This window comes from Triturus cristatus, chromosome 12 (genome assembly GCF_964204655.1).
Source record: "Triturus cristatus chromosome 12, aTriCri1.1, whole genome shotgun sequence".
Classification (NCBI taxonomy): domain Eukaryota; kingdom Metazoa; phylum Chordata; class Amphibia; order Caudata; family Salamandridae; genus Triturus; species Triturus cristatus.
In genome coordinates this window covers 726,697,337-726,708,503 of record NC_140595.1, presented here as the reverse complement: position 1 = coordinate 726,708,503, position 11,167 = coordinate 726,697,337, and the positions used below count along the sequence as shown (strand labels likewise).

The 11,167-nt window shown below is 40.4% G+C and overlaps 3 non-coding genes across 3 annotated transcripts; all 3 read right to left on the bottom strand.

Annotated features, from left to right (window-relative positions):
* Window positions 1-295: 295 nt before the first annotated feature.
* On the bottom strand, window positions 296-377 carry TRNAS-CGA (transfer RNA serine (anticodon CGA)). The gene has a single exon. It is a non-coding gene; the product is annotated as a tRNA-Ser (tRNA).
* A 3,941-nt stretch (window positions 378-4,318) lies between these two features.
* Window positions 4,319-4,400, bottom strand: TRNAS-GGA (transfer RNA serine (anticodon GGA)). Its single transcript has one exon. It is a non-coding gene; the product is annotated as a tRNA-Ser (tRNA).
* A 3,580-nt stretch (window positions 4,401-7,980) lies between these two features.
* On the bottom strand, window positions 7,981-8,062 carry TRNAS-GGA (transfer RNA serine (anticodon GGA)). Its single transcript has one exon. It is a non-coding gene; the product is annotated as a tRNA-Ser (tRNA).
* Window positions 8,063-11,167: the final 3,105 nt, after the last annotated feature.

Here is an 11,167-nt window from a genome sequence, read left to right as displayed (position 1 = left end):
TTTGCCAATCCAGCCAGCACTTTTGTTCTATTTCTCTCTTTGCGTCTTTTATTGGTAAAGTAACTTTCAAGTGCATGCGCAGGTATGAATGAGAGAGCAACGGTATAATAATTTGAAGCGTTTACACCAGTGCTAAAGTAGGAATGAGGTGTAGCAAAGACATGAAAGAGGTAGCGATAACAAATATGTGGAGAGGCAATAGTGACACAAAAATAAGCCACCTATTTATAAAACTGAAATGGAAGAAATACTAAAGGTTAACTTCTGAAATTGTAGCCGATAATAGAAAGATTCTCGTTGTTGGCAGGATTCGAACCTGCGCAGGGATACCCCAATGGATTTCGAGTCCATCGCCTTAACCACTCGGCCACAACAACTTGCTGTAAGCTGCCTACAAATATTTTGTTTGAAAGTTTTGAAGTTTTCCCACATCAAAGTACTGATATTCTGCAATGCGCTTTTTAAAAACAATGTTTTTTTCATCATGCACGTTCTGTCCTAAAAACAAAAATTGCATGAGTATATCTGTGGATCTGTAAAAGGATACGCTTGCATTCAAACTCTCTTGTGGCACTCAAGTTTTTTGGACCCTGTTGCACTCTGTTTTTGCGCTGCTTTTAGTCTACGACCCATATTACAGAAGTCAACCATCTCTGAGTATTTGGGACTCCTTTGTAAGTGCCTTATCTTTAATCCTTGAAAAGCTCTATAATAAAGGGGTCTGTCAAAGATTGCTTGAATGGAAGATAAAAGAAGGCCCACTTGTCTCACCAAATGCAGTAGAGAAACTTGATGTTTTACTCATGTTATCCTTAGTTCAGTTTTTGTTAGACCTGGCATCCTTAAGGTGGCCTACCAGCAACCTTTTTGCTTTTCACCTCACGTTTTGCTGTATCTTTATGTTGGCCTTAGGACTCTAATCACTTTATCACTACTGTGAGAAAGTGGCTCTGTATATACTGTCCCCAAATAGGTACAGTGTGCACAGAGTCCTCAGTCCCCAGAGGTTTGGCAGAGGCTAAAGTTAGATATAACCTTACTCTCTAAAGTGGTAGCTTGCCGAGCAGTAAGGCAGTATCAGAGTACAGTGTAAAACATTTGTTGTACACACTCAGTCAGCAAATGGTCTCACACACTCAAGAACTGAACTCTAGGCCATTGGTTTGCATACAAAAGATATTGTTGTTTTATTTTAGAACCAACAATAGGTATCAAAATATACTTTCTCAGAATGAGATGCTTTAGTTAAATACTTTGCAATAGGCAATTGACTTTTGCAGGTCATAGTTACAGTTTATTGCAATAGGCAACACAATTTGAATCACAATAATACATTGAGCTCAATGGGAATTTTAAGTTATATGCAATTAATTACTTTCAGGATTACTTTTCTAAATCCAGGACTGGATCCTAGATTCAGTCCTGGGACAGTTCTTGGAAACAAGTGAGTAAATTCGTTTTAGTTACTGTTGTGATTTTTAAGCAATATTTTGCTATTTTAAAAGTTGACACTTCGAAACTTTTGCTGATCAAATTACCAATGTTATCCTATGGAAGGAAATTCACTTAGCAGGTAAGTGGGGTTATGGTTACTTTTTCTAGGTCAGTGTTGGATCCTAGATCCAGCACTACTGTACCACCTGTAAGCAGTTGAGAAACTGCGTTTAAGTTATACAGGCGATTTTTAAGGAATATTTACATGTTTGCAAAATCGACACTTAGAAGAAATTTCACAGAAAAACAGTCAATGGTTTCCTATGGAAGAAAATTCAAGTTACGGGTAAAGTACGTTCTCGTTACTTTTGTAATCCAGTGCTGGGCTCCTAGGCTCAGTACTGGGACATCTATCTAAAACAGGTAAACAATTACGTTTTCACAGTTGGTACGATTTTTAAAGAATATTTGTAAGTTTCAAAAATCGACACTTAGAAAATTTTCAGCAAAAAGCAGGCAATGATATCCCATGGAAGGAAATTCGAGTTACTGGTAAGTACGGTTAAAATTACTTTTCAGGGTCAGTACTGAGCTCCAAGATGCAGCACTGAGGTCTCTCCTGATAACAGGTGAGTAAATCAGAATTCGTTGTTCGGCTGATTTTAGATGAATATTTTAAAGTTCCAAAACTCCACACCACTTAGAAGAATTTCCAAGTGAAACCACTCAATGTTAGCCTATGGAAGAAAAGTGAGTTATCGGCTTTTAGGTAAGTACTCGACTGGCAGAGTTATGGTTCTGGGCATAGACTCAGGGGTCTCCCAGGGGAGTCCCAGCCTACTTGCCAAGCCTTAAACTCCCCTTTTATTACATATAATTTACACCTAAGGTAGGCCCTAGGTAGTCCTAGGTGCATGATGCTATGTAAGTAAAAAATAAGATATGTACTTTGGTGGTTCGCGTGTCCTGTAAGTACCAAACAGTCTATTTCATTTTTCACTACTGTGAGGTCTACCCCTCTCATAGGTTAGCTCTGTGTATTCCCCTATACTTTTTATTTGGTAATTCCATATCGGAGAGGAGTAGCTTTATTTATTTATTGAAAATCCTACTTACTGGTGAGGTTGGATTTAACTTTACTATTTTAGAAATGCCACTTTTAGAGAGTGAACATTTCTCTGCACTTACTGCTCTATTTGCCTGAAACCTGGCCCCAATACACGTCTGGATTGGGCTGGGTGACAGCAAAATTTGTGCCTTCCCTCTAGAGAGCCACAACACAGGTCACTCAAATGCACCTGGGGGGTGAGCTCCGCTCCCCCTCCACCCCCAATAGGTTCAAGAACGATAATTTATGTAAGTAAATACATTATAGCTACAGCTCATAATCATGCGAGTTTAAATCATTTGTTGTTAGATGGTTTAAATATTTGAAAGGATCTGTTTTTAATAGACATTTTACAAAAACCACTGGTACATTTGCTAATTCTGTAAAATTAACACCCAACTGCCGTGACATTGCCAACCACAATGCCGTGACTCGGATTCGAACCGCGGTTGCTGCGGCCACAACGCAGAGTACTAACCACTATACGATCACGGCGAGCTACTTGGGCTCAACGACATACAGTGACATGGAGAATTTATAATTCGGAACACTCAGGGCTGTGACTGTGATAGGCTGGATGTATTCATTGCTTCCTCATTCCTCATTCAGAGGCTGCGTCTCCTCAGTGGTTGATAGGCTGAAACCGTTTCCTGGCCGCCTGCTTGTGAAATGCCAGGAGTCAAAGATCACACATTACACTTGCGGACCTGTGATGGGACACCAATGCAGAGAAACCCACCTGGCACAGACCTTCTATTCTGTCTATTAGACCTGCATCTTCCCTGCACCTTTCAAGCCATTTGTATGTGAAGCAAGAAAGAGTTAGAGAGTGATCCATCTACACTTTTATAGGGAGGATGTCGCCGTGAGCTCCTCCCAGCTAATCACACGAACAGCAGAAAAGCAAGATAAATACACAGTTGAGGGGTGGGCTGCATGGTTATGTTTTTGAGTAAATATTGAAACTGACCTCAGTGGCTCATTAGCAGAGCTGCGGCTAATGACTGGTGCCAAATCATGATGAAGCAAGCACCATGGCTCGTAGGGGACCCACAACACGCTTTTCTTAGCTCACTGAATTAAAGTATAAACTTCCGCCGTGTGTGAGTGGTAAAGGCTAGTTAATATGGTTCCTTTTCCAATTCAAGTCTGACAACAAGAGGCAGGAACCATGTGGCTTCGGAAGCTCAGGAAAGTAGCCACCAACCACAGAGAAAGAGAGAACTGGCAGTATGAGAGGTGGAGAAAACAGAAGCGGGAGCAAGGAGCTCAAATGAGATTGATGGCGTTTAAATAGAGCGCGTAAAGGAACAGTTACACAGCTAAGAAATGGGAAAGACAGACTAGGGAAAAAAACACAGAAAGAGCCTGTAGATGAAATTCTCTTCCTGGGACAGCAGGTTAAGAGAAATTACACATGGGGAGGTTAAGCATGTAACACGGGGGAGAATAAAAAAGAAAATGCTGTTTTATGAAGTGTGTTTGCCAATCCAGCCAGCACTTTTGTTCTATTTCTCTCTTTGCGTCTTTTATTGGTAAAGTAACTTTCAAGTGCATGCGCAGGTATGAATGAGAGAGCAACCGTATAATAATTTGAAGCGTTTACACCAGTGCTAAAGTAGGAATGAGGTGTAGCAAAGACATGAAAGAGGTAGCGATAACAAATATGTGGAGAGGCAATAGTGACACAAAAATAAGCCACCTATTGATAAAACTGAAATGGAAGAAATACTAAAGGTTAACTTCTGAAATTTTAGCCGATAATAAAAAGATTCTCGTTGTTGGCAGGATTCGAACCTGCGCGGGGATACCCCAATGGATTTCCAGTCCATCGCCTTAACCACTCGGCCACAACAACTTGCTGTAAGCTGCCTACAAATATTTTGTTTGAAAGTTTTGAAGTTTTCCCACATCAAAGTACTGATATTCTGCAATGCGCTTTTTAAAAACCATGTTTTTTTCATCATGCACGTTCTGTCCTAAAAACAAAAATTGCATGAGTATATCTCTGGATCTGTAAAAGGATACGCTTGCATTCAAACTCTCTTGTGGCACTCAAGTTTTTTGGACCCTGTTGCACTCTGTTTTTGCGCTGCTTTTAGTCTACGACCCATATTACAGAAGTCAACCATCTCTGAGTATTTGGGACTCCTTTGTAAGTGCCTTATCTTTAATCCTTGAAAAGCTCTATAATAAAGGGGTCTGTCAAAGATTGCTTGAATGGAAGATAAAAGAAGGCCCACTTGTCTCACCAAATGCAGTAGAGAAACCTGATGTTTTACTCATGTTATCCTTAGTTCAGTTTTTGTTAGACCTGGCATCCTTAAGGTGGCCTACCAGCAACCTTTTTGCTTTTCACCTCACGTTTTGCTGTATCTTTATGTTGGCCTTAGGACTCTAATCACTTTATCACTACTGTGAGAAAGTGGCTCTGTATATACTATTCCCAAATAGGTACAGTGTGCACAGAGTCCCCAGTCCCCAGAGGTTTGGCAGAGGCTAAAGTTAGATATAACCTTACTCTCTAAAGTGGTAGCTTGCCGAGCAGTAAGGCAGTATCAGAGTACAGTGTAAAACATTTGTTGTACACACTCAGTCAGCAAATGGTCTCACACACTCAAGAACTGAACTCTATGCCATTGGTTTGCATACAAAAGATATTGTTGTTTTATTTTAGAACCAACAATAGGTATCAAAATATACTTTCTCAGAATGAGATGCTTTAGTTAAATACTTTGCAATAGGCAATTGACTTTTGCAGGTCATAGTTACAGTTTATTGCAATAGGCAACACAATTTGAATCACAATAGTACATTAAGCTCAATGGGAATTTTAAGTTATATGCAATTAATTACTTTCAGGATTACTTTTCTAAATCCAGGACTGGATCCTAGATTCAGTCCTGGGACAGTTCTTGGAAACAAGTGAGTAAATTCGTTTTAGTTACTGTTGTGATTTTTAAGCAATATTTTGCTATTTTAAAAGTTGACACTTCGAAACTTTTGCTGATCAAATTACCAATGTTATCCTATGGAAGGAAATTCACTTAGCAGGTAAGTGGGGTTATGGTTACTTTTTCTAGGTCAGTGTTGGATCCTAGATCCAGCACTACTGTACCACCTGTAAGCAGTTGAGAAACTGCATTTAAGTTATACAGGCGATTTTTAAGGAATATTTACATGTTTGCAAAATCGACACTTAGAAGAAATTTCACAGAAAAACAGTCAATGGTTTCCTATGGAAGAAAATTCAAGTTACGGGTAAAGTACGTTCTCGTTACTTTTGTAATCCAGTGCTGGGCTCCTAGGCTCAGTACTGGGACATCTATCTAAAACAGGTAAACAATTACGTTTTCACAGTTTGTACGATTTTTAAAGAATATTTGTAAGTTTCAAAAATCGACACTTGGAAAATTTTCAGCAAAAAGCAGGCAATGATATCCCATGGAAGGAAATTCGAGTTACTGGTAAGTACGGTTAAAATTACTTTTCAGGGTCAGTACTGAGCTCCAAGATGCAGCACTGAGGTCTCTCCTGATAACAGGTGAGTAAATCAGAATTCGTTGTTCGGCTGATATTAGATGAATATTTAAAAGTTCCAAAACTCCACACCACTTAGAAGAATTTCCAAGTGAAACAACTCAATGTTAGCCTATGGAAGAAAAGTGAGTTATCGGCTTTTAGGTAAGTACTCGACTGGCAGAGTTATGGTTCTGGGCATAGACTCAGGGGTCTCCCAGGGGAGTCCCAGCCTACTTGCCAAGCCTTAAACTCCCCTTTTATTACATATAATTTACACCTAAGGTAGGCCCTAGGTAGTCCTAGGTGCATGATGCAATGTAAGTAAAAAATAAGATATGTACTTTGGTGGTTTGCGTGTCCTGTAAGTTCCAAACAGTCTATTTCATTTTTCACTACTGTGAGGTCTACCCCTCTCATAGGTTAGCTCTGTGTATTCCCCTATACTTTTTATTTGGTAATTCCATATCGGAGAGGAGTAGCTTTATTTATTTATTGAAAATCCTACTTACTGGTGAGGTTGGATTTAACTTTACTATTTTAGAAATGCCACTTTTAGAGAGTGAACATTTCTCTGCACTTACTGCTCTATTTGCCTGAAACCTGGCCCCAATACACGTCTGGATTGGGCTGGGTGACAGCAACATTTGTGCCTTCCCTCTAGAGAGCCACAACACAGGTCACTCAACTGCACTCAGGGCTGTTCCTGTGATAGGCTGGATGTATTCATTGCTTCCTCATTCCTCATTCAGAGGCTGCGTCTCCTCAGTGGTTGATAGGCTGAAACCGTTTCCTGGCCGCCTGCTTGTGAAATGCCAGGAGTCAAAGATCACACATTACACTTGCGGACCTGTGATGGGACACCAATGCAGAGAAACCCACCTGGCACAGACCTTCTATTCTGTCTATTAGACCTGCATCTTCCCTGCACCTTTCAAGCCATTTGTATGTGAAGCAAGAAAGAGTTAGAGAGTGATCCATCTACACTTTTATAGGGAGGATGTCGCCGTGAGCTCCTCCCAGCTAATCACACGAACAGCAGAAAAGCAAGATAAATACACAGTTGAGGGGTGGGCTGCATGGTTATGTTTTTGAGTAAATATTGAAACTGACCTCAGTGGCTCATTAGCAGAGCTGCGGCTAATGACTGGTGCCAAATCATGATGAAGCAAGCACCATGGCTCGTAGGGGACCCACAACACGCTTTTCTTAGCTCACTGAATTAAAGTATAAACTTCCGCCGTGTGTGAGTGGTAAAGGCTAGTTAATATGGTTCCTTTTCCAATTCAAGTCTGACAACAAGAGGCAGGAACCATGTGGCTTCGGAAGCTCAGGAAAGTAGCCACCAACCACAGAGAAAGAGAGAACTGGCAGTATGAGAGGTGGAGAAAACAGAAGCGGGAGCAAGGAGCTCAAATGAGATTGATGGCGTTTAAATAGAGCGCGTAAAGGAACAGTTACACAGCTAAGAAATGGGAAAGACAGACTAGGGAAAAAAACACAGAAAGAGCCTGTAGATGAAATTCTCTTCCTGGGACAGCAGGTTAAGAGAAATTACACATGGGGAGGTTAAGCATGTAACACGGGGGAGAATAAAAAAGAAAATGCTGTTTTATGAAGTGTGTTTGCCAATCCAGCCAGCACTTTTGTTCTATTTCTCTCTTTGCGTCTTTTATTGGTAAAGTAACTTTCAAGTGCATGCGCAGGTATGAATGAGAGAGCAACCGTATAATAATTTGAAGCGTTTACACCAGTGCTAAAGTAGGAATGAGGTGTAGCAAAGACATGAAAGAGGTAGCGATAACAAATATGTGGAGAGGCAATAGTGACACAAAAATAAGCCACCTATTGATAAAACTGAAATGGAAGAAATACTAAAGGTTAACTTCTGAAATTTTAGCCGATAATAAAAAGATTCTCGTTGTTGGCAGGATTCGAACCTGCGCGGGGATACCCCAATGGATTTCCAGTCCATCGCCTTAACCACTCGGCCACAACAACTTGCTGTAAGCTGCCTACAAATATTTTGTTTGAAAGTTTTGAAGTTTTCCCACATCAAAGTACTGATATTCTGCAATGCGCTTTTTAAAAACCATGTTTTTTTCATCATGCACGTTCTGTCCTAAAAACAAAAATTGCATGAGTATATCTCTGGATCTGTAAAAGGATACGCTTGCATTCAAACTCTCTTGTGGCACTCAAGTTTTTTGGACCCTGTTGCACTCTGTTTTTGCGCTGCTTTTAGTCTACGACCCATATTACAGAAGTCAACCATCTCTGAGTATTTGGGACTCCTTTGTAAGTGCCTTATCTTTAATCCTTGAAAAGCTCTATAATAAAGGGGTCTGTCAAAGATTGCTTGAATGGAAGATAAAAGAAGGCCCACTTGTCTCACCAAATGCAGTAGAGAAACCTGATGTTTTACTCATGTTATCCTTAGTTCAGTTTTTGTTAGACCTGGCATCCTTAAGGTGGCCTACCAGCAACCTTTTTGCTTTTCACCTCACGTTTTGCTGTATCTTTATGTTGGCCTTAGGACTCTAATCACTTTATCACTACTGTGAGAAAGTGGCTCTGTATATACTATTCCCAAATAGGTACAGTGTGCACAGAGTCCCCAGTCCCCAGAGGTTTGGCAGAGGCTAAAGTTAGATATAACCTTACTCTCTAAAGTGGTAGCTTGCCGAGCAGTAAGGCAGTATCAGAGTACAGTGTAAAACATTTGTTGTACACACTCAGTCAGCAAATGGTCTCACACACTCAAGAACTGAACTCTATGCCATTGGTTTGCATACAAAAGATATTGTTGTTTTATTTTAGAACCAACAATAGGTATCAAAATATACTTTCTCAGAATGAGATGCTTTAGTTAAATACTTTGCAATAGGCAATTGACTTTTGCAGGTCATAGTTACAGTTTATTGCAATAGGCAACACAATTTGAATCACAATAGTACATTAAGCTCAATGGGAATTTTAAGTTATATGCAATTAATTACTTTCAGGATTACTTTTCTAAATCCAGGACTGGATCCTAGATTCAGTCCTGGGACAGTTCTTGGAAACAAGTGAGTAAATTCGTTTTAGTTACTGTTGTGATTTTTAAGCAATATTTTGCTATTTTAAAAGTTGACACTTCGAAACTTTTGCTGATCAAATTACCAATGTTATCCTATGGAAGGAAATTCACTTAGCAGGTAAGTGGGGTTATGGTTACTTTTTCTAGGTCAGTGTTGGATCCTAGATCCAGCACTACTGTACCACCTGTAAGCAGTTGAGAAACTGCATTTAAGTTATACAGGCGATTTTTAAGGAATATTTACATGTTTGCAAAATCGACACTTAGAAGAAATTTCACAGAAAAACAGTCAATGGTTTCCTATGGAAGAAAATTCAAGTTACGGGTAAAGTACGTTCTCGTTACTTTTGTAATCCAGTGCTGGGCTCCTAGGCTCAGTACTGGGACATCTATCTAAAACAGGTAAACAATTACGTTTTCACAGTTTGTACGATTTTTAAAGAATATTTGTAAGTTTCAAAAATCGACACTTGGAAAATTTTCAGCAAAAAGCAGGCAATGATATCCCATGGAAGGAAATTCGAGTTACTGGTAAGTACGGTTAAAATTACTTTTCAGGGTCAGTACTGAGCTCCAAGATGCAGCACTGAGGTCTCTCCTGATAACAGGTGAGTAAATCAGAATTCGTTGTTCGGCTGATATTAGATGAATATTTAAAAGTTCCAAAACTCCACACCACTTAGAAGAATTTCCAAGTGAAACAACTCAATGTTAGCCTATGGAAGAAAAGTGAGTTATCGGCTTTTAGGTAAGTACTCGACTGGCAGAGTTATGGTTCTGGGCATAGACTCAGGGGTCTCCCAGGGGAGTCCCAGCCTACTTGCCAAGCCTTAAACTCCCCTTTTATTACATATAATTTACACCTAAGGTAGGCCCTAGGTAGTCCTAGGTGCATGATGCAATGTAAGTAAAAAATAAGATATGTACTTTGGTGGTTCGCGTGTCCTGTAAGTTCCAAACAGTCTATTTCATTTTTCACTACTGTGAGGTCTACCCCTCTCATAGGTTAGCTCTGTGTATTCCCCTATACTTTTTATTTGGTAATTCCATATCGGAGAGGAGTAGCTTTATTTATTTATTGAAAATCCTACTTACTGGTGAGGTTGGATTTAACTTTACTATTTTAGAAATGCCACTTTTAGAGAGTGAACATTTCTCTGCACTTACTGCTCTATTTGCCTGAAACCTGGCCCCAATACACGTCTGGATTGGGCTGGGTGACAGCAACATTTGTGCCTTCCCTCTAGAGAGCCACAACACAGGTCACTCAACTGCACTCAGGGCTGTTCCTGTGATAGGCTGGATGTATTCATTGCTTCCTCATTCCTCATTCAGAGGCTGCGTCTCCTCAGTGGTTGATAGGCTGAAACCGTTTCCTGGCCGCCTGCTTGTGAAATGCCAGGAGTCAAAGATCACACATTACACTTGCGGACCTGTGATGGGACACCAATGCAGAGAAACCCACCTGGCACAGACCTTCTATTCTGTCTATTAGACCTGCATCTTCCCTGCACCTTTCAAGCCATTTGTATGTGAAGCAAGAAAGAGTTAGAGAGTGATCCATCTACACTTTTATAGGGAGGATGTCGCCGTGAGCTCCTCCCAGCTAATCACACGAACAGCAGAAAAGCAAGATAAATACACAGTTGAGGGGTGGGCTGCATGGTTATGTTTTTGAGTAAATATTGAAACTGACCTCAGTGGCTCATTAGCAGAGCTGCGGCTAATGACTGGTGCCAAATCATGATGAAGCAAGCACCATGGCTCGTAGGGGACCCACAACACGCTTTTCTTAGCTCACTGAATTAAAGTATAAACTTCCGCCGTGTGTGAGTGGTAAAGGCTTGTTAATATGGTTCCTTTTCCAATTCAAGTCTGACAACAAGAGGCAGGAACCATGTGGCTTCGGAAGCTCAGGAAAGTAGCCACCAACCACAGAGAAAGAGAGAACTGGCAGTATGAGAGGTGGAGAAAACAGAAGCGGGAGCAAGGAGCTCAAATGAGATTGATGGCGTTTAAATAGAGCG